At 39.5% G+C, this 25,615-nt stretch overlaps 1 long non-coding RNA gene and 1 other non-coding gene across 2 annotated transcripts in view; one reads left to right on the top strand and one right to left on the bottom strand.

Moving 5' to 3' along the window:
• LOC147844929 (uncharacterized) overlaps positions 1-17,321 on the bottom strand; it is a 28,105-nt gene extending 10,784 nt beyond the window's left edge. Inside the window, exon 1 of the transcript XR_015942872.1 lies at positions 17,249-17,321. This is a non-coding gene — a transcript (uncharacterized LOC147844929). The remainder of the gene's footprint in view (positions 1-17,248) is intronic.
• LOC148682158 (uncharacterized) lies at positions 563-11,641 on the top strand. The gene is made up of 3 exons (XR_015942967.1): positions 563-3,478; positions 3,623-4,383; positions 5,519-11,641. It is a non-coding gene; the product is annotated as an uncharacterized LOC148682158 (long non-coding RNA).
• Positions 17,322-25,615: the final 8,294 nt, after the last annotated feature.

The raw sequence follows: 25,615 nt of genomic DNA on the forward strand, positions 1-25,615 counted from the left end.
TAGTTCCTCAGCAGGAAGGGAACTGCAATTCTGTGTATCCCTGACACATTTGGAGTTGTGGAAAACTGTGATGTGCTGTCTGTCCTTGACACATTCGTCCTGTATCAAAACTGACCATTATTTTATTCTACTCATTCGAAATGGACACTTTATAGTCATCTGAAGAGTAGTAACGCCCCATTAATCCAGATCACTGCAGTAACAAGTCTTCCTATGAGGTATGCATATAGTATGTGATGTCCTGTAAAAGAAATGACTGTTCTTTTTTCTACTTATTAGAAATGAGGTGTTTGTAGCAATCTAAAAGGTAACAATGTCCCAATTCTCCAAAACGATGCAGTAACAAGTCTTCGTCTGAGATATGCATATAGCATTGCATGTCCTGTACGACTGATCAATGTTTTCTTAGTATAAATTGGGTCATTATAGAACTTGCTGCAGTAAGAAGTCTTCATATGTACAAGAGCTGATGATTTTATGTACTTATTAGAAATTGGGTGTTTATATCAATCTGAAAAGTAATAATGTCCCAATTCTCCAAAAAACTGAAGTAACAAGTGTTCATGTGAAGTACGCTTATAATATAGGATGTCCTGCATAAGAGCTGACCATTGTTTTCTTCTACTTACAAGAAATTGGGTCTTTGAAACACTTTAAATTATGTTAAACCTCATTTCTCAAAAACCCTGCTGTAATAAGGTTTTTATGTGAAGTACACATTTTGTATGGGAAGTCCTGTACAATAACTAATCATTGTTTTTTTTAATACTTTTTGGAAATGGGGTCTTTATAACATTTTGAATTATAATAATACCCAATTGTTCAATAAAAAGGTTCCATGTGAAGTACAGATATAGTATGGGATGTCATGTATAAGAACTGACATTGTTTTTTTCAACTTATTTGAATTGGGGTCTTTATAACACTTTATAATATGTTAATACCTAATTTTTCCAAAACACTGGAGTAAAAAGGTTTCAGGTCAAGTACACACATAGTATGGGATGTCCTGAATAAGAACTGACCACTGTTTTTTTTTCTAATTATTTGAAATGCGGTCTTTATAGCACTTTATAATATTTTAATACCCAATTTCTCCAAAACGCTGCAGTAAAAAGGTTTCATGTCAAGTGCACATAGTATGGGACGTCCTGTTTAAGAACTGACCATTGTTTTTTTCTACTTATTGGAAATGGGCTCTTTATAGCACTATAAAATATGTTAATACCCAGTTTCTTTAAAATGCTGCAGTAAAAAGGTTTCATGTGAAGAGCACATATAGTATGGGATGTCCTGTATAAGAACTGACCATTGTTTTTTTCTACTTATTTGAAATGGGGTCTTTATAGCACTTGATATTAGCTTAATACCCCGTTTCTTCAAAATGCTGCAGTAAAAAGGTTTCATGTGAAGTACATATGTAGTATGGGATGTCATGTATAAGAACTGACCATTGTCTTTTTCTGCTTATTTGAAATGGGGTCTTTATAGCACTTTATATTATGTTAATACCCCCTTTCTCCAAAATGCTGCAGTAAAAAGGTTTCATGTGAAGTACAGATATAGTATGGGACGTCCTGTATAAGAACTGACCATTGTTTTTTCCTACTTATTTGATATGGGGTCTTTATAACATTTTGAATTAAATTAGTAACCTAATACTACAAAATGCTGCAGTAAAAAAGATTTAATGTGAAATTCACATATAGTATGGGATGTCCTGTATAAGAACTGACCATTGTTTTTTTCTACTTATTTGAAATGGGGTCTTTATAGCACTTTATATTATGTTAATACCCTGTTTCTCCAAAACGCTGCAGTAAAAAAGTTTCATGTGAAGTACACATATAGTATGGGACGTCCTGTTTAAGAACTGACCATTGTTTTTTTCTACTTATTGGAAATGGGCTCTTTATAGCACTTTATCATACGTTAATACCCTGTTTCCCAAAAACGCTGCAGTAAAAATGTTTCATGTGAAGTGCACATATAGTATGGGATGTCCTGTATAAGAACTGACCATTGTTTTTTTCTACTTATTTGAAATGGGGTCTTTATAGCACTTCATATTATGTTAATACCCCCTTTCTCCAAAACGCTGCAGTAAAAAGGTTTCATGTGAAGTACACATATAGTATGGTATGTCCTGTATAAGAACTGACCACTGTTTTATTCTAGTTATTTGAAATAGGGTCTTTGTAGCACTTTATATAGGCTTAATACCCCGTTTCTCCAAAATGCTGCAGTAAAAAGGTTTCATGTGAAGTACATATATAGTATAGTATGTCATGTATAAGAACTGACCATTGTCTTTTTCTACTTATTTGAAATGGGGTCTTTATAGCACTTTATATTATGTTAATATCCCGTTTCTTTAAAATGCTGCAGTAAAAAGGTTTCATGTGAAGTTCACATCTAGTATGGTATGTCCTGTATAAGAACTGACCATTGTTTTTTTCTAATTATTTGAAATGCGGTCTTTATAGCACTTTATATTATGTTAATACCCCCTTTCTCCAAAACGCTGCAGTAAATAGGTTTCATGTGAGGTACAGATATAGTATGCGATGTTCTGTATAAGAACTGACCATTGTCTTTTTCTACTTATTTGAAATGGGGTCTTTATAGCACTTTATATTATCTTAATACCCCCTTTCTCCAAAATGCTGCAGTAAAAAGGTTTCATGTGAAGTACACATATAGTATGGTATGTCCGGTATAAGAACTGACCATTGTTTTTTCTACTTATTTGAAATAGGGTCTTTATAGCACTTTATATTGGCTTTATACCTCGTTTCTCCAAAATGCTGCCGTAAAAAGGTTTCATGTGAAGTACAGATATAGTATGGTATGTCATGTATAAGAACTGACAATTGCCTTTTTCTACTTATTTGAAATGGGGTCTTTATAGCACTTTATTTTTATGTTAATATCCCGTTTCTTTAAAATGCTGCAGTAAAAAGGTTTCATGTGAAGTACACACATAGATTAGCATGTCCTGTTTAAGATCTGACCATTATTTTTTTTTACTTATTTGAAATGGGGTTTTTATACAACTTTATGTTATTTTAATACCTATTTTCTCCAAAACAGTGCAGTAACAATGTTTCATGTGATGTACACACAAAATAATGAATGTCTTGTACAAAAACTGACCACTGTTTTTTTCTACTGATTTGAAATGGGGTCTTTATAGCACTTAATATTATGTTAATACTCCATTTCTCTAAAATGCTGCAGTAAATAGGTTTCATGTGAAGTACAGATATAGTATGGGATGTCGTGTATAATAACTGACCATTGTTTTTTTCTACTTATTTAAATTGGGGTCATTATAACACTTTGAAATATAATATTAAACAATTTCTCCAAAACGCTGCAGTAATAAGGTTTCATGTGAAGTCTACACATAGTATGGGATGTCCTGTGTAAGAACTGACCATTGTTTTTTCTACTTATTTAAAATGCGGTCTTTATAGTATTTTATATTATGTTAATACCCCGTCTTTTTAAAATGCTGCAGTAAAAAGGTTTCATGTGAAGTACATATATAGTATTGGATGTCCTGTGTAAGAACTGACCATTGTTTTTTTTCTACTTATTTAAAATGCGGTCTTTATAGTATTTTATATTATGTTATTACCCCTTCTCTTTAAAATGCTGCAGTAAAAAGGTTTCATGTGAAATTCACATATAGTATGGGATGTCCTGTATAAGAACTGACCATTGTTTTTTTCTACTTATTTGAAATGGGGTCTTTATAGCACTTTATATTATGTTAATACCCCATTTCTCTAAAATGCTGCAGTAAATAGGTTTCATGTAAAGTACAGATATAGTATGGGATGTCGTGTATAATAACTGACCATTGTTTTTTTCTACTTATTTAAATTGGGGTCTTTATAACACTTTGAAATATAATATTATACAATTTCTCCAAAACACTGCAGTAATAGGGTTTTATGTGAAGTCCACACATAGTATGGGATGTCCTGTGTAAGAACTGACCATTGTTTTTTTCTACTTATTTAAAATGCGGTCTTTATAGTATCTTATATGTTGTTAATACCCCGTCTCTTTAAAATGCTGCAGTAAAAAGGTTTCATGTGAAGTACATATATAGTATGGGATGTCCTGCATAAGAACTGACCATTGTTTTTTTCTACTTATTTAAAATCCGGTCTTTATAGTATTTTATATTATGTTTATACCACTTCTCTTTAAAATGCTGCAGTAAAAAGGTTTCATGTGAAGTACATATATAGTATGGGATGTCCTGTATAAGAACTGACCATTGTTTTTTTCTACTTATTTGAAATGGGGTCTTTATAGCACTTTATATTATGTTAATACTCCATTTCTCTAAAATGCTGCAGTAAATAGGTTTCATGTAAAGTACAGATATAGTATGGGATGTCATGTATAATAACTGACCATTGTTTTTTCTACTTATTTAAATTGGGGTCTTTATAACACTTTGAAATATAATATTATACAATTTCTCCAAAACGCTGCAGTAATAAGGTTTCATGTGAAGTCCACACATAGTATGGGATGTCCTGTGTAAGAACTGACCATTATTTTTTTCTACTTATTTAAAATGTGGTCTTTATAGTATCTTATATGTTGTTAATACCACGTCTCTTTAAAATGCTGCAGTAAAAAGGTTTCATGTGAAGTACATATATAGTATGGGATGTCCTGTATAAGAACTGACCATTGTTTTTTTCTACTTATTTGAAATGGGGTCTTTATAGCACTTTATTTTATGTTAATACCCCATTTCTCTAAAATACTGCAGTAAATAGGTTTCATGTGAAGTAGAGATATGGTATGGGATGTCGTGTACAATAACTGACCATTGTTTTTTTCTACTTATTTAAATTGGGGTCTTTATAGCACTTTATATTATGTTAATACCCCCTTTCTCCAAAACACTGCAGTAATAAGGTTTCATGTGAAGTCCACACATAGTATGGGATGTCCTGTGTAAGAACTGACCATTGTTTTTTTCTACTTATTTAAAATGCGGTCTTTATAGTATCTTATATGTTGTTAATACCCCGTCTCTTTAAAATGCTGCAGTAAAAAGGTTTCATGTGAAGTACATATATAGTATGGGATGTCCTGCATAAGAACTGACCATTGTTTTTTTCTACTTATTTAAAATCCGGTCTTTATAGTATTTTATATTATGTTAATACCCCTTATCTTTAAAATGCTGCAGTAAAAAGGTTTCATGTGAAGTAGAAATATAGTATGGGATGTCGTGTATAAGAACTGACCATTGTTTTTTTCTACTTATTTAAATTGGGGTCTTTATAACACTTTGAAATATAATATTATACAATTTCTCCAAAACACTGCAGTAATAAGGTTTCATGTGAAGTTCATACATAGTATGGGATATCCAGTGTAAGAACTGACCATTGTTTTTTTCTACTTATTTAAAATGCGGTCTTTATAGTATTTTATATTATGTTAATACCCCTTCTCTTTAAAATGCTGCAGTAAATAGGTTTCATGTGAAGTAGAGATATAGTCTGGGATGTCGTGTATAATAACTGACTATTGTTTTTTTCTACTTGTTTAAAATGGGGTCTTTATAGCAGTTTATATTATGTTAATACCCCTTCTCCAAAATGCTGCAGTAAAAAGGTTTCATGTGAAGTACATATATAGTATAGAATGTCATGTATAAGAACTGACCATTGTGTTTTTCTACTTATTTGAAATGGGGTCTTTAAAGCACTTTATATCATGTTAATACCCCCTTTCTCCAAAATGCTGCAGTAAAAAAGGTTTCATGTGAAGTACACATATAGTATGGTATGTCCTGTATAAGAACTGACCATTGTTTTTTTCTACTTATTTGAAATGCTGTCTTTACAGCACTTTATATTATGTTAATACCCCCTTTCTCCAAAACGCTGCAGTAAATAGGTTTCATGTGAAGTACAGATATAGTATGGGATGTCCTGTATAAGAACTGACCATTGTCTTTTTCTACTTATTTGAAATAGGGTCTTTATAGCACTTTATATTATGTTAATACCCCCTTTCTCGAAAATGCTGCAGTAAAAAGGTTTCATGTGAAGTACACATATAGTATGGTATGTCCTGTATAAGAACTGACTATTGTTTTTTTCTACTTTTTTGAAATGCGGTCTTTATAGCACTTTATATTAGGTTATTACCCCAATTCTCCAAAACAGTGCAGTAAAAAGTTTTTATGTGAAGTACACATAAAGTAAGGGATGTCCTGCATAAGAACTGACCATTGTTTCTTTCTACTTATTGGAAATGGGGTCTTTAGAGTACTTTATATTATGTTAATACCCCATTTCTCCAAAACAGTGCAGTAAGAAAGTTTCATGTCAAGTACATAGTATGGGATGTCCTATGTAAGAACTGACCCATGTTTTTTTTCTACTTATTGGAAATGGGCTCTTTATAGCACTTTACCATATGTTAATACCCTGTTTCCCAAAAACGCTGCAGTAAAAATGTTTCATGTGAAGTGCAAATATAGTATGGGATGTCCTGTATAAGAACTGACCATTGTTTTTTTCTACTTATTTGAAATAGGGTCTTTATAGCACTTTATATTGGCTTAATACCCCCTTTCTCCAAAATGCTGCAGTAAAAAGGTTTCATGTGAAGTACACATATAGTATGGTATGTCCTGTATAAGAACTGACCATAGTTTTTTTCTACTTATTTGAAATGCGGTCTTTATAGCACTTTATATTATGTTAATACCCCCTTTCTCCAAAACGCTGCAGTAAATAGGTTTCATGTGAAGTACAGATATAGTATGGGATGTCCTATTATAAGAACTGACCATTGTCTTTTTCTACTTATTTGAAATGCGGACTTTATAGCACTTTATATTATGTTAATACCCCCTTTCTCCAAAACGCTGCAGTAAATAGGTTTCATGTGAAGTGCACATATAGTATGGGATGTCCTGTATAAGAACTGACCATTGTCTTTTTCTACTTATTTGAAATGGGGTCTTTATAGCACTTTATATTATGTTAATACCCCCTTTCTCCAAAATGCTGCAGTAAAAAGGTTTCATGTGAAGTACAGATATAGTATGGGACGTCCTGTATAAGAACTGACCGTTGTCTTTTTCTACTTATTTGAAATGGGGTCTTTAAAGCACTTTATATCATGTTAATACCCCATTTCTCCAAAATGCTGCAGTAAAAAGGTTTTATGTGAAGTACACATATAGTATGGTATGTCCTGTATAAGAACTGACCATAGTTTTTTTCTACTTATTTGAAATGGGGTCTTTATAGCACTTTATATTATGTTAATACCCCCTTTCTCCAAAATGCTGCAGTAAAAAGGTTTCATGTGAAGTACACATATAGTATGGTATGTCCTGTATAAGAACTGACTATTGTTTTTTTCTACTTATTTGAAATGCGGTCTTTATAGCACTTTATATTGGCTTATTACCCCAATTCTCCAAAACAGTGCAGTAAAAAGTTTTTATGTGAAGTACACATAAAGTATGAGATGTCCTGAATAAGAACTGACCATTGTTTCTTTCTACTTATTGGAAATGGGGTCTTTATAGTACTTTATATTATGTTAATACCCCATTTGTCCAAAACAGTGCAGTAAGAAAGTTTCATGTCAAGTACATAGCATGGGATGTCCTATGTAAGAACTGACCATTGTTTTTTTCTACTTATTGGAAATGGGCTCTTTATAGCACTATAAAATATGTTAGTACCTCCTTTCTCCAAAATGCTGCAGTAAAAAGGTTTCATGTGAAGTACACATATAGTATGGTATGTCCTGTATAAGAACTGACCATTGTTTTTTTCTACTTATTTGAAATGGGGTCTTTAAAGCACTTTATATTATGTTAATACCCCCTTTCTCCAAAATGCTGCAGTAAAAAGGTTTCATGTGAAGTACAGATATAGTATGGGACGTCCTGTATAAGAACTGACCATTGTTTTTTTCTACTTATTTGAAATGGGGTCTTTAAAGCACTTTATATTATGTTAATACCCCCTTTCTCCAAAATGCTGCAGTAAAAAGGTTTTCTTGTGAAGTACACATATAGTATGTTATGTCCTGTATTAGAACTGACCATTGTTTTTTTTTCTACTTATTTGAAATGTGGTCTTTATAGCACTTTATATTATGTTAATACCCCCTTTCTCCAAAACGCTGCAGTAAATAGGTTTCATGTGAAGTACAGATATAGTATGGGATGTCCTGTATAAGAACTGACCATTGTCTTTTTCTACTTATTTGAAATGGGGTCTTTATAGCACTTTATATTATGTTATTACCCCGTTTCTCCAAAACAGTGCAGTAAAAAGTTTTTATGTGAAGTACACATATAGTATGGGATGTCCTGAATAAGAACTGACCATTGTTTCTTTCTAATTATTGGAAATGGGGTCTTTATAGTACTTTATATTATGTTAATACCCCATTTCTCCAAAACAGTGCAGTAAGAAAATTTCATGTCAAGTACATAGTATGGGATGTCCTTTGTAGAACTGACCCTTGTCTTTTTCTACTTATTAAAAATGGGGTCTTTGTAACACTTTAAATCATATTAATATACAATTTCTCCAAAACAGTGCAGTAAGAAGGTTTAATGTGAAGTACACATATAATACGAGATGTCCTGTATAAGAACTGACCATTGTTTATTTCTACTTATTTAAAACGGGGTCCTTATGTTACTTTATACTATGTTAATTCCCCCGTGTCTTTAAAATGCTGCAGTAAAAAGCTTTCATGTGAAGTACACACAGAGATAAGGGTGTCGTGTATAAGATCTGACCATTGTTTTTCTCTACTTATTTGAAAGGTGGACTTTATAGTACATTTTTTCTATGTTAACACCCCGTTTCTCTAAAATGCTGCAGTAAAAAGGTTTCATGTGAAGTACATATATAGTATGAGATGTCCTGTATAAGAACCGACCATTGTTTTTTTTCTACTTATTTGAAGTGGGGTTTTTATATCACTTTGTTGTGTTAATACTTCATTTCTCCAAAACAGTGCAGTAAGAAGGTTTCATGTAATGTACACACATAGTATGGGATGTCCTGTACTAGAACTGACCATTGTTTTTTTCTACTTATTTGAAATGAGGTCTTTATAGCACCTTATTTTATTTCAATACCCCTTTTCTCCAAAATGCTGCAGTAAAAAAAAGTTTTATGTGAAGTACAGATATAGTATGGATGTCCTGTAAAGGAACTGACCATTGTTTTTTTTCTACTTATTTGAATTGGGGTCTTTAGAACACTTTGAAATATATTATATACAATTTCCCCAAAACACTGCAGTAAAAAGGTTTCATGTGAAGTACACATATAGTATGGGATGTCCTGTATAAGAACTGACCATAGATTTTTTCTACCTATTTAAAATGTGGTCTTTATAGTATTTTATATTATGTTAATACCCCGTTTCTTTAAAATGCTGCAGTAAAAACGCTTCATGTGAAGTACATATATAGTATAGTATGTCCTGTATAAGAACTGTCCATTGTTTTTTTCTACTTATTAGAAATGGGGTTTTTATATCACTTTATAATAGGTTAATACCCAGTTTCTCCAAAACGCTGCAGTAAAAAAGATTTCATGTGAAGTACACATATAGTATGGGATGTCCTGAATAAGAACTGACCATTGTTTCTTTCTACTTAATCGAAATGGGGTCTTTATAACACTTTAGATTATGTTAATGTCCCACTTCTCCAGATAGCTGGAGTAAGAAGTGTTTATATGTAGTATGCATATTGTATGTGATGTTCTGTACAGGAACTGATCATTGTTTTTTGTCTATTTATTGAAAATTGGGTCTTCATAACACTTTGAGTAATGTTAATGCCCAATTTCTCCAAAACACTGCAGTAACAAGTCTTTATATGAGGTTTAGTATGGGATGTCCTGTATAAGACCTGACTATTGTTTTTTTTCTACATCTTTTAAATGAGCAATTTTTTTTCTCCAAATTGCTGCAGTAAAAATGATTCATATGTTGTATATATGCATATAGCATGGGACATCTAGTATCAGACCTGATCACTCTTTTATTTAACTTATTCCAAACAATGTATTTATAACACTAAAAGACTTTATAGCTCATTAATAGCCCATTTCTCCAAAATGCTGCAGTAAGTTATTATGAGGTATGCATATAATATTGGATGTCCTGTCCATAGTTCCCCTTCGGGGGGAACTTCAGCACTATAAGTGGATTTGATTGTAAAATCCACGCATTGGGAGGTTCGGTTCAGAAGCTACTCGTCTGAAAGAGTATTGAACGGGCCAATTAAGAATGAATTGGCAGCGCAAGCCTGCGCAGGTGAGCGGCATAAGCAATCAACTGAGTATATAAGCTCACCTGGCGCCAGCAGACGCTATCCTTTTCGCTTCAGAGACTTTCTGATCGAGTCGATGAGGGTTCCTCCTGCTGTGACCAGCGATTCTGAGCGAACGAGAGCATTCTCCCGGTCCAGAGTGTGTACACGCAGTGGCAGACGGTCGAGCTGGGTTTCTCCCTTGCCTGGCGTTCTTTGGGTCCGGTCCTCCAGAGCGGTGCGTATAAAGTTGCAAACTTCACAGAAAGAGCAACACAGTCGTGCAGCACGTCCTTATCAGGACGGCGCTCCGACTGTGCGTTTCTGGATGCGGTGGTTTCCTGTCCTCGGATGATGGGCGCGGGCACTGCGTTGCATGTCTGGGGGTCCAGCATGTTAATGCGCTGCTCGCGGGCAGTTCATGTCGTCATTGCGATGCCATGACTGTTGCGCAAGATCGCGGTTAGCCTTTGCAAAAGGGTGAACCACCCCAGTTGTCCCCTGCTCTGCAGCGGGCACTCGGGCAGATCTGAGGGTTTCAGCGAGAGATAATCCGTCGCCCACGGGCCCGCGGACCTCCCGCTCCTCTAAGCGCTCTATCCAAGCTTCGGGCGGGGGAAGCGATCCGTCTAACAGATGGTAGCCCTTACGCCCGATGACACCGGAGACCAGATGTCCACCGCGGCATCGGAGGGTGGGCTTTCATTGTCCGATGATGATCCAGACCCGCTCGCCCCCTTCGGGCTGGTGAGCGCTGTCACTACGGATCCTGAAACGGACATGTTAGCCGTGCTTTCCCGGGCTGCTTCGGCCGTGGGTTGGAGATGGTTTATCCCCCAGCTCCGCGGCCGGACCGACTAGAGGGGCGTTCCCTTCTTCCCGGAGGTGCACAGTAGGCTCACGCGGTCTTGTAAAGCACTTTTTTCTGCTCGTGCTGCGTGTTCCTCCACCCTAACCACTCTTGACGGTGAAACAGCCAGGGGGTATGTGGCGATTCCTCAGGTTGAGTGCGCGATGGCGGTAAATCCGCGCGGCGCCTCTTCTTGGCGGGGTCCGCCTCGTCTCCCATCCAAAGCCTGTAAGTTATCTACCTCCCTCGGAGCTAGAGCTTACATAGCTGCGGGCCAGGCTGCTTCCGCCTTGCATGCGATAGCCACCTACCAGCGCTACCAAGCGCAGGCGCTGGCCGAGCTGCACGAGGGTGGGTCCAACCCAGGCTTACGAGCTTCGCACCGCCGCCGACTTAGCTCTTCGGACTACTGAGTCCGCTGCGTGTGCGTTGGGGAGGACGATGTCCACATTAGTGGTCCAGGAGCGCCACCCCTGGCTGATATGCGCAAAGTCGACAAAGTCCGCTTTCTTGACTTCCCCATATCCCCAGCCAGGTTCGGCGACACTGTCTGTGAATTCACCCAGGAATTCAAGGCGGTGAGAGAGCAGTTGGTGGGTGATGTCTTATCGGCGGTCCGTAGCCCGCTCCGCCCGCCGTGCCATTCATACCTGCTCCTCGCCGAAGGCGCCCGACTACGAGAGCTGCTCCGCCCCCGCACACGCCTCTGGCGAAGCGAGCGCGTCGGGCACCTCGGAAGCAGGCAGCCCCCCTGCCCAGAACGCCGCTAAGTCCGGCAACGGACCGCGAAGCGCCCCTGGGACATGCCATCTGGAGAAGAGGGAACTTGCTCTTTCCCCGCTGGAGGGCGGGGCCCCATTTCCAACAGCACTTTTTACTGCCATGAAAACATTATGAAAGGGCACTTTTCACTTCCCCAGATGTGACAGCCCGAAATCTGCCAGTCTGGGACGCTATGCTTTCTAGCTTGCAGATTCGGTGCGTTTCGCCAGTGGCTCACGAGCGCTGGGAGGACGGTCTCCTTTCTCCCACCCCTCGAGCCTCCCCTCCGGAGCTCGGGTTTGGAGTGAGAGCAAATATCTCACCTCCAGCTTTTCCGTGGGACCCGCGAGCTTCCCGGATCAGCACACCCACTCCGCGCTGCCCCACTGCTGGTACGTCAGCGATTGTAGCGATGAGTCCATTAGCGAGAGCTCTGCCTGCCTGGTTAGCGCGGGCCAGCTCTTCGCGTTGGCTCATACGCACAATCAGACTCGGCTATGCGATTCAGTTCGCGAAACGGCCCCCCAAGTCACGGGTGTGTATTCACCAGGGTCAGCCCCCTGTCCGCCCCTGTCTTGCGAGAGGAGATTGCTGTCCTCCTGGCGAAGGATGCAATCGAGCCGCTCCCTCCAGCCGAGATGGAGAGCGGGTTTTACAGCCCACGCTTCATCGTGCCCAAAAATAGCGGTGGGTCACGGCCAATCCTAGATCTGCGCGTTTTGAACCGCTGCCTGCACAAGCTGCCGTTCAGAATGCTCACGCAGAAGCGCATCCTCCGGTGCGTTCGTCCTCTGGGTTGGTCTGCAGTATTAGACCTGATGGACGCGTATTTCCATGTCTCCACTCTTCCTCGCCACCGACAGTTTCTGCGGTTTGCGTTTGAAGGTCGAGCTTGGCAATACAAAAACGCCCTCCCCTTCGGGCTCTCTCTGTCTCCGCGGGTCCTCACCAAGCCCGCGGAGGGTGCCTCAGCGCCCCTTCGGCTCGTGGGCATCTGCATACTCAATTTCTTTACGACTGGCTGATTTTTGCCCTCTCTCGGAGCAGTTGATTATGCACAGAGACAAAGTGCTCTGGCACTTCCACCTGTGGGGGTTTCAGGTCAACCGAGAAAAGAGCAAACTCGCCCCCGTGCAGAGGATCTCTTCTCTCGGGCTGGAGCTGGACTCGGTCACCATGGCAGCGCGCCTCTCCGGAGAGCGCGCTCAGCTGATGCTGTACTGTCTGAGAGAGCTCGACAGTAAAATAGTGGTCCCACTGAAACTATTTCAGAGGCTCCTGGGGCATATGGCATCCGCAGCCGCTTCATGCCGCTCGGATTATTCTATATGAGACCACTTCAGCACTGGCTTCACGATCGAGTCCCCAGACGCGCATGGCACGCGCGCGCACACCGAGTCTCTGTTACTGCGCTGTGTCGCCGCGCCCTCAGCCCTTGGAGCGACCCCTCGTTCCTACAGGCCTGGGTGTCTCTAGAACAGGCGTCCAGTCTTGTTGTCGTTTCAGCAGACACTTCCAACACGGGCTGGGGGGCTGTGCGTTGCGGGCATGCGGCTGCGGACCTGTGGAAAGGTACCCAGTTGCATTGGCATATCGCCTGGAGCTGTTGGCAGTGTTCCTCGCTCTCCACCGTTTTTTTCCGGTGCTGGAGCGGCAACACGTGCTGGTCAGGACGGACAGTACGGCGGCGGTGGCGTATATCAGCCGTATAGGGGGTATGCGCTCTCGCCGCATGTCTCAGCTCGCCCGCTGTCTGCTCCTCTGGAGTCATCCGCGGCTGAAATCGCTGCACGCCATTCATATTCAGGCAAGCTCAACCGTGCAGCCGATGCGCTCTCACGGCAGCCTTGCGTCCTGGAGAATGGAGACTCCACCCCGAGTCTGTTCAGCTGATATGGGCGCGATTCGGGGAAGCCCAGATCGATCTGTTGCTTCCCCCGAGATCGCTCATTGCCAGTTGTTCTTTCCCTGACCGAGTGCTCTCGGCACGGATGCACTGGTTTACAGCTGGCCTCGGGGCACGCGTAAATACGCGTTTCCCCCAGTGAGCCTGCTCGCGCAGTTACTGTGCAAGGTCAGGGAGGACGAGGAACAGGTTGCTGGTTGCGCCCCTCTGGCTCAACCGGACCTGGATGTCAGAGCTCTCCCTCGCGATAGCCCTCCCCTGGCAGTCCCTTCGAGAGAGCACCTACTCTCTCAGGGACAGGGCACCACCTGGCACCCTCGCCGATCTTTGAAGAGATTTTTAGACGCGAGGAAGACTTAGGTAACCTCCGATTGCGGTGGCTAATACCGTCACTCGGGCTAGAGCCCCCTCCCCGAGCGCGCCTATGCCCTGACGTGGAGTCTATTCACTGAATGGTGTGTCTCTCGCTGAGAAGACCCCCGTAATTTGCCAGATCAGCGTTGTGCTTTCTTTACGCCGAGAGAAGTTGGAGAGCAGGCTGTCGCCCTCCACACTCAAGGTTACGTGGCTGCCATCTCCGCTCTCATAACGCGGTGGCTGGCAGCACCGTGGGAACGCATAACCTCATCATCCGGTTCCTCAGGGGCGTTAAGCGAATTAATCCACCCCGCCCCCTCTCATGCCCTCTTAGGATCTCGCCCTCGCTACACAAGCCGCGTCAGATCCCTTCGATCCTCGACTCAGTATCTTTCTGTCCCTGAAGACAGCTCTGCTGGTCGCGTTGATATCGATTAGAGGGTCGGGGACCCGGAGGCATTTTTCGGTCAGTGACTCGTGCCTGTAATTGGGCTGGCTTTTCTCACGTCCTGAGACCCCGCCCGCGATATGTGCCCAAGGTTCCTACCACTCCGTTTTAATACGAGGTAGTGAGCCTGCAAGCGCTGCCCTCGGAGGAGGCAGACCCAGCCCTTCTTTATTGTCCAGTTCGCGTTTTGCGTATTATCCGGACCGCACTCAGAGTTTAGATCTTCTGAGCAGCTCTTCGTCTGTTATAGCGGTCGGCAGCAGGGAAGTGCCGTACCGAAATAAGTTCCCACTAGATTGTGGATGCCTTTCTTTCACTATCAGAGCCGAGATGAGCCGCGTCCCCCGAGAGCGCGTGCGCACTCCACTCGGAGCTTCGCATCCTCTCGAGCGCGCGCACGCGGCGCCCCTCTAACAGACATCTGTAGAGCTGCGGGCTGGGTGACACCCAACACATTTGCAAGGTTTTACAATCTGCGAGTGGAGCCGGTTTCCTCAAGGGTATTAGGTAACCCTTGGTGATTGAGGAAACAATTCGGTAGGGTGTTGAAACACGCTTGCTGCGCCATTTTCCCTAACACGGAGATACGTGTGCCTTTTTATCTGTCAGTAAAGTTCCCCGTCAGGTGAGCCCTGCAGATTCCTCCGTGGCCCCCAGCACTGACTCAGCGGAGGAGTCACTTGCTGGCCCACTACGTTGTAGGTCTGCCCGCTGGTCAGCCCGCGTTTTGGGTAAAGGTGCCTGCTATGAGTGATCCCCACTAGGCGATCCCATATGCTTATTCCGCCACGGTTAAGTCCCCCCCCTGGGCGGACCCGTGTATTCCCTCCCCGCTAACCACTCTTTTGCTATGCGTACTCCCCCTTTTTAGGGCTAGTCCATATGTAAATTCTGCCATCTATCCCCCCTTGGGTAACGGATGGCCTCCGCAGCGTCCTCCCTATCGGGATTGCACGCTTCCCAACGTACTGTCGTATTTTCCTAGAATTATCTAGATGCTCACGACTTCCCAAAAAATATATATAAATCCGTAAAACTTCTGTTGAAGTAGGATAAATTAGGGCCAGGGACACGTTGGAGGACCGCGCCCCCCATGATGTGGGTGCGTCACGCTTGCTTGGCTATCTCCTCATCGGGGGTGTTGGTAAGGTGCAGTCATTATGGCGCTTTCAATGGGCTCCCAATGCGTGGATTTTACAATCAAATCCACTTATAGTGCTGAAGTTCCCCCCGAAGGGGAACGTTCGAGGTTACTAAAGTAACCCTTCGTTCCCCGAGGAGGGGAACGGAAGCACTATACTCCGTCGCCATAATGACTGTCCCTTAGCTGTTGAAAGTCTCTTCAGCTTAAAAAGGATAGCGTCTGCTGGCGCCAGGTGAGCTTATATACTCAGTTGATTGCTTATGCCGCTCACCTGCGCAGGCTTGCGCTGCCAATTCATTCTTAATTGGCCCGTTCAATACTCTTTCAGACGAGTAGCTTCTGAACCGAACCTCCCAATGCGTGGATTTTACAATCAAATCCACTTATAGTGCTTCCGTTCCCCTCCTCGGGGAACGAAGGGTTACTTTAGTAACCTCGAACGTTTTCTTCTGTTAACTTAAATGAGGTCTTTCACATGAGGTATGCATGTACATCCTGTATCAGAACCAAACTTTGTTTTTTTTTCTACTTATTTCTTTATAGCACTTTAAAGTGTGTTAATGGTACATTTCTCCAAAATGCTGCAATAAAACAGGCTTCATATGATGTATGCTTAGTATTTGACTTCCTGCATCGATCTTATTGTTGTTCTATTCTACTTATAACAAATAATAAGGTCTTTACAGTCATCTAAAGTGTAATAATGCCCCATATCCCATATACTGAAAGAAGCATACATTTTTAAATACCCTTTAAATAAAACCAACATATATTTGTAACTTAAACAATGCTATGTTGGACTACTTTATGATTGTTTTCACTTTCTGAGGTTAGGCACGATGTATAAAACTGCATTCAACTTTATTTGCAATGTACTGTAGTTGGCTAGGAGAAGTAGAAACGCATTCTGTGTATTTAGAAATCGTATATTTATTCTGTCCGTTTGATCTGCTATAAAATCATTTGAAGCAAAAAGATAGACTTGAGGAAATTAAAGGTAAGCCCAGAAACCAATTTCTTAAAATAACAACAGTCAAAAAAGCTAATAAATTGTTTAATAAAGCATACGTGGGAGGAAAGGGGGATAAACTTAAATTTCGTTGTCATCTCTCTGTTCTGGGCGAAATGGGTGCTCTGTGGAGCGCTCTCTGTGTGGCTGCTGACATTACCGTAATGATAATAATACGCGCGCACCAAAATATAAAGCGCGGCTGGCTTGACTGTGTTTTTCCGAACCGCGGCTGGCTTGACCGCAGTCTAACTTAGCCTAATGCTAACGTTACCTCTGCTAAGACTCTAACGGACTTTTTCCAAAGACACAACAGTCTCTATAAAAAACATGTTCAACAGAAATATGTCAATTACCAGTAAGTGTCAGAAACAGTTATATGTAACATTTGCTTGATTTTAGCGACTAAACTTACCTGAAATTAGTGAAAACTGCCGCATGAGAAAAGTGCTGTTGACGGTCAGGTGTCGTGTCGTTGCTCCGTTTCCATGACAACGCTCTCTGCTGCAGTGCTTGAATGGGGCTCGGTAATGGACACTTTAAAGTCACGCAGCATTTACATAAACATTTAAACAACTCATAAACATATTAAATAATGACATTTAATATTAAATCTTGATTTTTAAACTTAATTTTGTTTTGTTTTAATAATAACCTGTTATATTTAAAACCTCTTGTAGTTTTATTTACTAAACTTTGCTTTTATTAATAACTATATTTTTATTTAGTGCCTCATTTGTTTAAAATGTAAAAAGTGTTAAACAAAAGTACTTATATCAGGTACAGAACAGCCAACAACATTAAAAACATCACCGGGTGGGCCATCGGTTAGCCACTGGTGTCCAGACGGCGGTCCACCCACGGTAATCCGCTGGTGGCATGCCACAAAAAAAAAACGCCGGTGGGCCGACATAACTTTTAGAATGGGCGGCTTGCCGCTGGTAAGCCGACGGCGGTCCGCCCATATCAAGCCGCTGAATTTGTGCAGACCAAAAAACGCAGACGGTCCGCCAACTCGATTGTTTGCTGGGTATGTATGTTTGTGATTCTTTTAAATGACAAACACCCATAGGACAAATAAACAGACAGTGCACATTAAATTGAAACATATTTATTTAACGAACAACAGTCCAATTCACAATAAGACCAGAAACATGCATTAAATGGACAGTTCAGCCAAAAATGAATATTTAATAAACACTCAAAACGAATAGAAATGTGTATATATATATATATATATATATATATATATATATATTAGTTTTTTTTTTTCCTCAACAAAATGTATTCTGCGCTAGACCTTGTGCTATACGTCCAAAATAGGTCAGATTTGAACGTTAAATTCACGTCCAAAAGTGGTCATAGTCCGACGTCAATATGTCAACCAGATTTGCACGTCGAACTGACGTGCAGATATGGTCACGGACGGACCGACGCAAAATATACGTGATCTGCACGTCCGCACAACGTCTAGTGTTTGGTGGGATGTAGGCTATATGCCTCACAGACATAATAAATATATTTATAGAAAGCTTTAAATTATTACTTAACGAAATAAAACAAATCGAAAACAAAAAAAACTCCTTCATGTAATCCGTAAAGATGAATTTCTTTCTAAAGGCGAATCCAAGAGGAGATTGCCAGTCAGGATCTTTGCGACACTGACTCAGAATAAGTAAATAATAAATTAAATAATAAATAATAAAATAAAATAATAAAAAAATTAAATAAAATAATAAATAAATAATTAAGATATGTCCTTACTCTTTCCTCGACACATTCATTGTTATTTGTTTTTGCCGGTGCTTGGGGCGAGTTTTAGCTTATTGTGTGCGCTTGAACGCGGATTCACAGTAGCAGTTTTAACATGGAGTGACACGACATCTGACGTACAGATGACACTGGCACAGTCCGGTTTTCCACTGTCATGTGTCACTTGCTAGTGGCATGTGTAGTGACTTGTGTCACTCAGTGTCGCGCTGCATGTCACTGCAGTGACATCGACACCCGGCGAAGCTTATGACATTAATTAACACGAGCAAAACCATATTTAATCATTACGCGACTTTTAACCTAATTTATCGCGTCGCAAGTTAGTTTATTTGCTGAGCTACTCCATGATGTTTTAATTTAAATGCATTTATTTTATGTATTCGTAGTCATACTTCCGTACGTAATATAGTCATTTGACAGTACATGTCAGTCAAATTTATTGTGTCATGCTTATGTATGGGAGGGGTTACACTTATCTGTTGTACTGTATATTATTGCATCCTGGCAGTTCCTTTGTTCCCTACAATATGGACATCTCTATGTTTTTAATTAATTCATTTATTTTATTATTTAACTTATTTTCATTTTAAGGTATTTTAAATAATATCCTTTAAAAAGTTATAACAAAATGCATGTTGAAAACTCATAACATATATGCATGTAAGATAACAGGTGTCATTTGCCTAATCATTTTTAAATATTAAAGCAAAGAGACTTATAAGATTAATGTGCTTATAACGTGCTTATACTGACACCTACTGGCACATGTCACAAGATCACTGACACTGGCATGTGTCACTGACATTACTGGCATGTGTCACTGACATTACTGGCGTTTTTGTCTAAAAAGAGCCACTTCACAATAATGATGATCAGGGTTACACATAGGCTGTTAATATATTTGGGCCCAGGGGCCCACAAGTTATGTGTTAAAAGTGCGTTGCATACATAGTACCCCCACCCCTACTCACCTCAGGGGCAAGGAAAAAAAGTTCAGGCTCAGGAATTTTTTCCACTATCAGCCCTGTAGATGACATTATCACAATAGACAACAGTTTCTTTGAGTTGGCAGATTCAATTTCAGAACACTTACGATGTGGAGAAATTAAAGCAGCTGCAGTACGCTATGAAAAAAGTTGGAGAGCTTGAAGATCTACTTGCTGAATATGACAAGGCTAACAAAGACAAACCAACTTTTGCCTTCTGGAGGCAATACATGGAGCTTGTGTCTATTCTCTTGGCATTCACACGGGGTCCGAGATGTGGCGACTGTAAATTGTACACGTCAGCCTTTAAGAGCATGATGCCTTGGTTTGCTGCAAATGACCACACTCAATACAAAAGATGGGGTGCTGTATTCATAGCAGACATGGAACATCTGGCACAGACAGCACCTGAGGTCTACAAAGGCTTCCTAGATGGAAATTTTGTAGCCAAAGAGACCAATAACAGCTTCAATGACTTATGACTTGCGTCTTGAGCACACTAACAAAACTAGAAAGGCTGCTGGAAGGTTGGTAGCCATCACTCGAAATGAGCTAGAAACCCTTAGTCAATCACCTACAACGAACGAGCATCCTTACCACAGGATACAAGATCTTTGTATGAACTGACACATGATGGAGAAGATGATGAAGACACCCACAAAGACTGCCTTCCATCAAGTCAAAGAAGGGATAACAATGATGCTGTTAAACTTGTAGACCAGTTCCGAAGATACCATGTCATTCAAATGGAGAATATGCACGAGTTGTTTTCTTTGACAACCGGTGATGTGGCTTCAGAATATATTCTGAAAGACCCTATAAATGCTGCAGATTCTGGGAAAAAAATTGTCAATGAGTTTGTTAAAAAAAAAACCATTGAGCACAAGACTTCCACAGCACCCTTTTTACCCCCAAAAACACCAAAACATTCTCAAATCTGTACATCACAGATAAACCTGTAAAGCTCAAATCCAAGTGTGTGAAGCCTGACAGGGATATTTTACATGAGATCCTTCTATCCATGGACAGTGGTAGAGAGGTTAACAGATGAGCTTCTCTAACAAGAACTGTGTGCAGTCGCCCTGTCACTTGCCACGTCAGAATCAACACTCAGACTAACAAAGTTGACTTAGCTACCATCCTACAAGCTGGTGTAAAGGAGACAGAGCTAAGTCCATCTGTTGTGAGCATAGGCACCATCATTGATGGGATGGCCTTAGTAAGAGCAATCGTAAAACCTGTAAATGCATAATCTTTTGGAGATTATTCTGATATTTAAATGCAGATAGTGACTGGTTATCTACATAGGAACATTACTAGAGTTGATCTAGTGTTTGATCAGTACCAACAGAACTCCATAAATGGTGGAACAAGAGCAAAACGTAGCACTACCACCAACTATTTGTGGTTGGCACATGAAAGATGGTGTGCTGGTCCCCAAGCTTTTGACGAAAGAACCTTTACAGGCCAGATGTTTGAAGCTCATGATCTTTGGGTGCAAGGAAGGTGCAACTCACTGCAGTGTCGAAAAAGTGGAATGTATTGTTGCCGAGCATGTGGATGTGTGTGTGCAGCTTGGTGCAAGAATACTCGGGTACCCACATAATCATATTCGAATAGGTTTAGGTTTTGCCCCATAGTGTGATCCAGGCGCTCTATTGTTAAAGTAAAACCTTCCTCTTCTGTTATGTCCCTGTCAAGGACTCTGACTGAGTATTTGATCCCTGGATGCCTTCTAAAAGCTGGTCACCTTCCCATCTCTCTGTTGAGTATGACAGATTAGATAAGGGAAAAAGGTCTACCAGCAGGGTTTAATGGACCATTGCTTCCAAGGAAAAATTAATCAAGATTCTGTAATTTTGTGATTGTTATAATTAAACAAGAATCTTTTCTTAAATAAGTTGCCTGAAATATTTTATGTCATTGCCAAACAATTACATAGTTACAGTATTACATCAAAAATATTAGCAGGTACTCCAAATCCTAGTACAAAAGAATTCTTGCCCAGATTTGGCATATTCCGCACTGGCATACAGCATTCGGGCCAAAAATGGCTCGGGATTGGCAGAGGTGGCACCGTCTTTAAGGCAGCACACAAGATTTGGGCCAGATGTAAAATGTAGTATTTGGCCAAGATTTTAAAAATTGAAATGTGGTCCAGGTGAGTTTGGCCAGTCTTGACCCACATTTAAAATATATTAAAATAATTTTTGTGTAAAAAAAAAAACTGTACAAATCAGGTCATTTTGAGAAAAAAGCATGCCCATAGTGTGTAGTGTGCCTAAAGTGCAACGCTTCATGGGTTTATCAATTTCATTGCAATTGTGACACACCAACCAATCTGGCCCTGTTATGAGTTATTAACTTGGCTTTGACTTGGCCCAGATATAGTCTGTGTTTGACTCTTGTCTGGTAGCCAGATTTGGTCCAGTCATGTACCATAATTTACTGCAGAATGTGGGCCAAGCAAAACCTGATTGTGTGGGCCAGAGAAATTTTGCGATGTGGGAAGACTTGAGACAGGAGTTGAATTTGGAAGGAATTTATAAATGTAATAATATGTAAAAATAAATATAATTGGTTTTAGAGCCAAGTACATGAAAAAGTAAAATAGGAGCAAAGACTATGATTTAAAATTTAAAATTTCCGCCTGGACATGAAAGTCCTAAAACTTGTGCAGTGTTCAACTGTCTTACACTACAAATTGTAAACTTGGCATGAATCATGCACCTATATAGTAATACTAATAGAGTAAGGTTTTGAGCTAATATCTTATGTTTACAAGCTGATAATCATTTTAAAGTCTGTTTTTCTCTGAACATTTACACACATCCCATTAATGTAAGCTTTCATTTGATACCGACATTATGTTTGTGGTTTATGTAATTCCAGAGATATCTACATTTACTGTATGTATGCCGTGTTGAGCAAATAAATAACAAAAATGATCTAAAACATGTCCACTAAAGTTACTCATCACTACTATCCTTATCACCATCATAAGAACCTGAAATCTACATTTTAAAAACATAGTTTGATATGTTCATTTTCATACAAAATATCCACTGTCCTGTTCTGGAATGCACATGTGATCTCACTTATGACCACCATACACTCATCTCAGTCTTCTGGTGGCAAAGAGTCAAAGAAACTGAAAAGTTTGATGAGCTGCGAACTCTCATACAGATGTTTGTGTGCCCTCATGCTGTGGTTATAATTCATCTAATTCAATCACTACAAGCTTTGGCATATATATATATATATATATATATATATATATATATATATATATATATATATACATATATATATATATATACACACACACACACACACACACAGACACACACATACACACACAACAGTTCTCTGTTTCTTAAATCTGATTGGCTGATAGCCATGCAATATTCTGAAATATCAGAACTCCTACAGCCTCTTTACCCTTTGTGTATTACTCCGCCCACCTACAGCCAGAAAAAAGCAGACACTACAGATCTAAAGTTTATAAGTTGCACGCTCAACTGTTTAACTGTCAGCTTATGATTTGAATCCAAGGCGGAAGAAAGTAGTTCCTCATACAAAACAGTTTTTGAGACTCTCCATATTTGGATATAACGTCACACCTCCTAGCAGTGCGATATGGCTGTATATCGGCAGTGGTGGGGGCACTAAGGCACTCGGCCTGCGGCCTCGTGCCAAGGGATGCCTCCCACCAGTGCCGATATACAGCCATATCGCACTGCTACGAGTGTGATATTGCGCTTATATATATATATATATATATATATATATGGAATATATATGTGCTTTCACCATCACTTTGGCTAGCTACGTTCGTTGACTTCTGTACCTGATGGATAAGGTATTCTTTCAACCAGATGAAGTATTGGTTCTACAAGTCTGCAGAAAGAGTCTCAACATTTAATTCAATTAATTGATGTTGCGCTGGTTAGGAGAGTGAAACACCAGCTGGGGGAAAACATGGGACGGCTTCCACTTTAATTTATCCTGCCTGAAAGAAAAGAAAATAAAAATACAGTAAATGATGATCACAATTACAAAATATAAAAAAAAAACATTGTCAGCTTATTATGATTAAAAAGAGGATCATTATTTATTACATGATGATTACTTAATTTGTGAGAAAAAAAGTTTGCCTAAATGTTTATTTCAAAGCTGCAAAAGAAACTTATGTTATTTAAATTACCTGTTGTTAAAGCATCAAGATCTTCATGGCTCTTTACCATATTCTTCTTAGCCTTGTCATTGTCGACACACCTTGGTTTACAATTTTTTAATGGTGGATGACTCTCTCAGAGAAGATCTTATAGCTTACACTGTTTTTCTGAATTTGTTTTTCTGACGCCTGTGTAACTGTTCCAGTAATCTTTGTCAAGAACCTGATGCTGTCTTTGTCTTTAACATGCACAAGAATGCTAGGGTATTCCTTTATCTCAGCTTCTTAAGCAACTGACCTGTAAAAAACAAAAATTCAAAATAAATAAGTATTAAGAAAATAAACAAGTTTTGACTGCTCAGGCAGTATATGTAGGCAAAAACAATCTGAGTGTCCAATAAACATTGTAACAGACCATTTTAAGGAATGTAAACAATAACAATAGTCCTGATGCATTTCCTGTTTTACATTTTTAATTTCCATAGCTTCCGAGAATCTGAAAAGGTCCACATATTGATAAATAACATTAATTGAGGTAAAGTAGGTTTGATATTCACACATTTGTTTATTTTATGGCCCATATACTGTTAACCACACTAAGATGATTATTGAGTCTGAAATAGCATGCAAGAATGACTTCAAAACAATATTAGCACAATGTAATTGACTGTGAACAATGCTGTACTTTGATAGTCATTGACCGCTAATATAATTACACCATGTAAAATTTGCAAAGAAAACTTTTCTGAAATTATATTACTAAGCAGAAAGTTTGAATGTGCGAATATAAAACCAACTTGACCTCTATATAACATTATGAAAGCTGATTCAATGGGAAAATATGACTGAATTGACACTTGTTACAGTTATGATATAACAATTAGGAATTCTTCAAAGGCCAATGGCATAATCTAAATCAACACTTTTTATTTAACGAGTGGAAAACCACAGTGAACATTGCAAACGCAATGAACCTTGGGATTGTGACATACAATGACCCCAATTTCAATGTATAATTTAATAATTAAAAGATCAGCTAAAGCATTTTTTAAACTTATTACTTTAAATGTAATATTTTTTAAGTAAAATAAAATACATAAAATGAATTAATCAAAGTTTTATTACAGTGCAAAAAATGCTTTTCTTGCTTAGATTTTTTGTCTTGTTTCTAGTCCAAATATCTAAAAGTTCCTAAATCAAGAATTTTCTAAACAAGCAAAACATATTGCCTTGTTTTGAGAAATAATATGCCAATGTTAAGTCAGTTTTTCCTTAAAACAAGCAAAATAATCTGCCAATAGGGTAAGCAAAATAATCTTACGTTAAAAGAAAAAACAAGATTAATTTGCTTACCCCATTGGCAGATTATTTTGCTTGTTTTAAGGAAAAACTGACTTAATATTGGCATATTATTTCTCAAAACAAGGCAATATGTTTTGCTTGTCTAAAAAATGCTTCTTGATATAAGAAATTTTAGATATTTAGACTAGAAACAAGACAAAAAATCTAAGCAAGAAAAGCATTTTTTGCAGTGTAGGTATAATTACCCTAAAGTGGGCAATCAAATATAATCTCACTCATTAAATATAAAGTAAAGGATAACATATTTATCAACACCAACTAATCTTCTAACTAAACACTTGTTGCATGCCTTTAGGAGAACTCATCGGTGAACTCACTGGTGATGCAGTTTGACCAATAGCTGAGCGACTATCAGCTGTGTATCCACCTGACTTATGCACAACACATCTGATGGTCTCAACCCCATTAATAAGGCAAGAAATTCCACTTATTAAACCTGACAGGTCACACCTAAGTGAAGACCATTTCAGGTGACTACCTCTTG

This window comes from Danio rerio, chromosome 4 (assembly GCF_052040795.2).
Source record: "Danio rerio strain M-AB ecotype USA chromosome 4, GRCz13ab, whole genome shotgun sequence".
Lineage (NCBI taxonomy): Eukaryota > Metazoa > Chordata > Actinopteri > Cypriniformes > Danionidae > Danio > Danio rerio.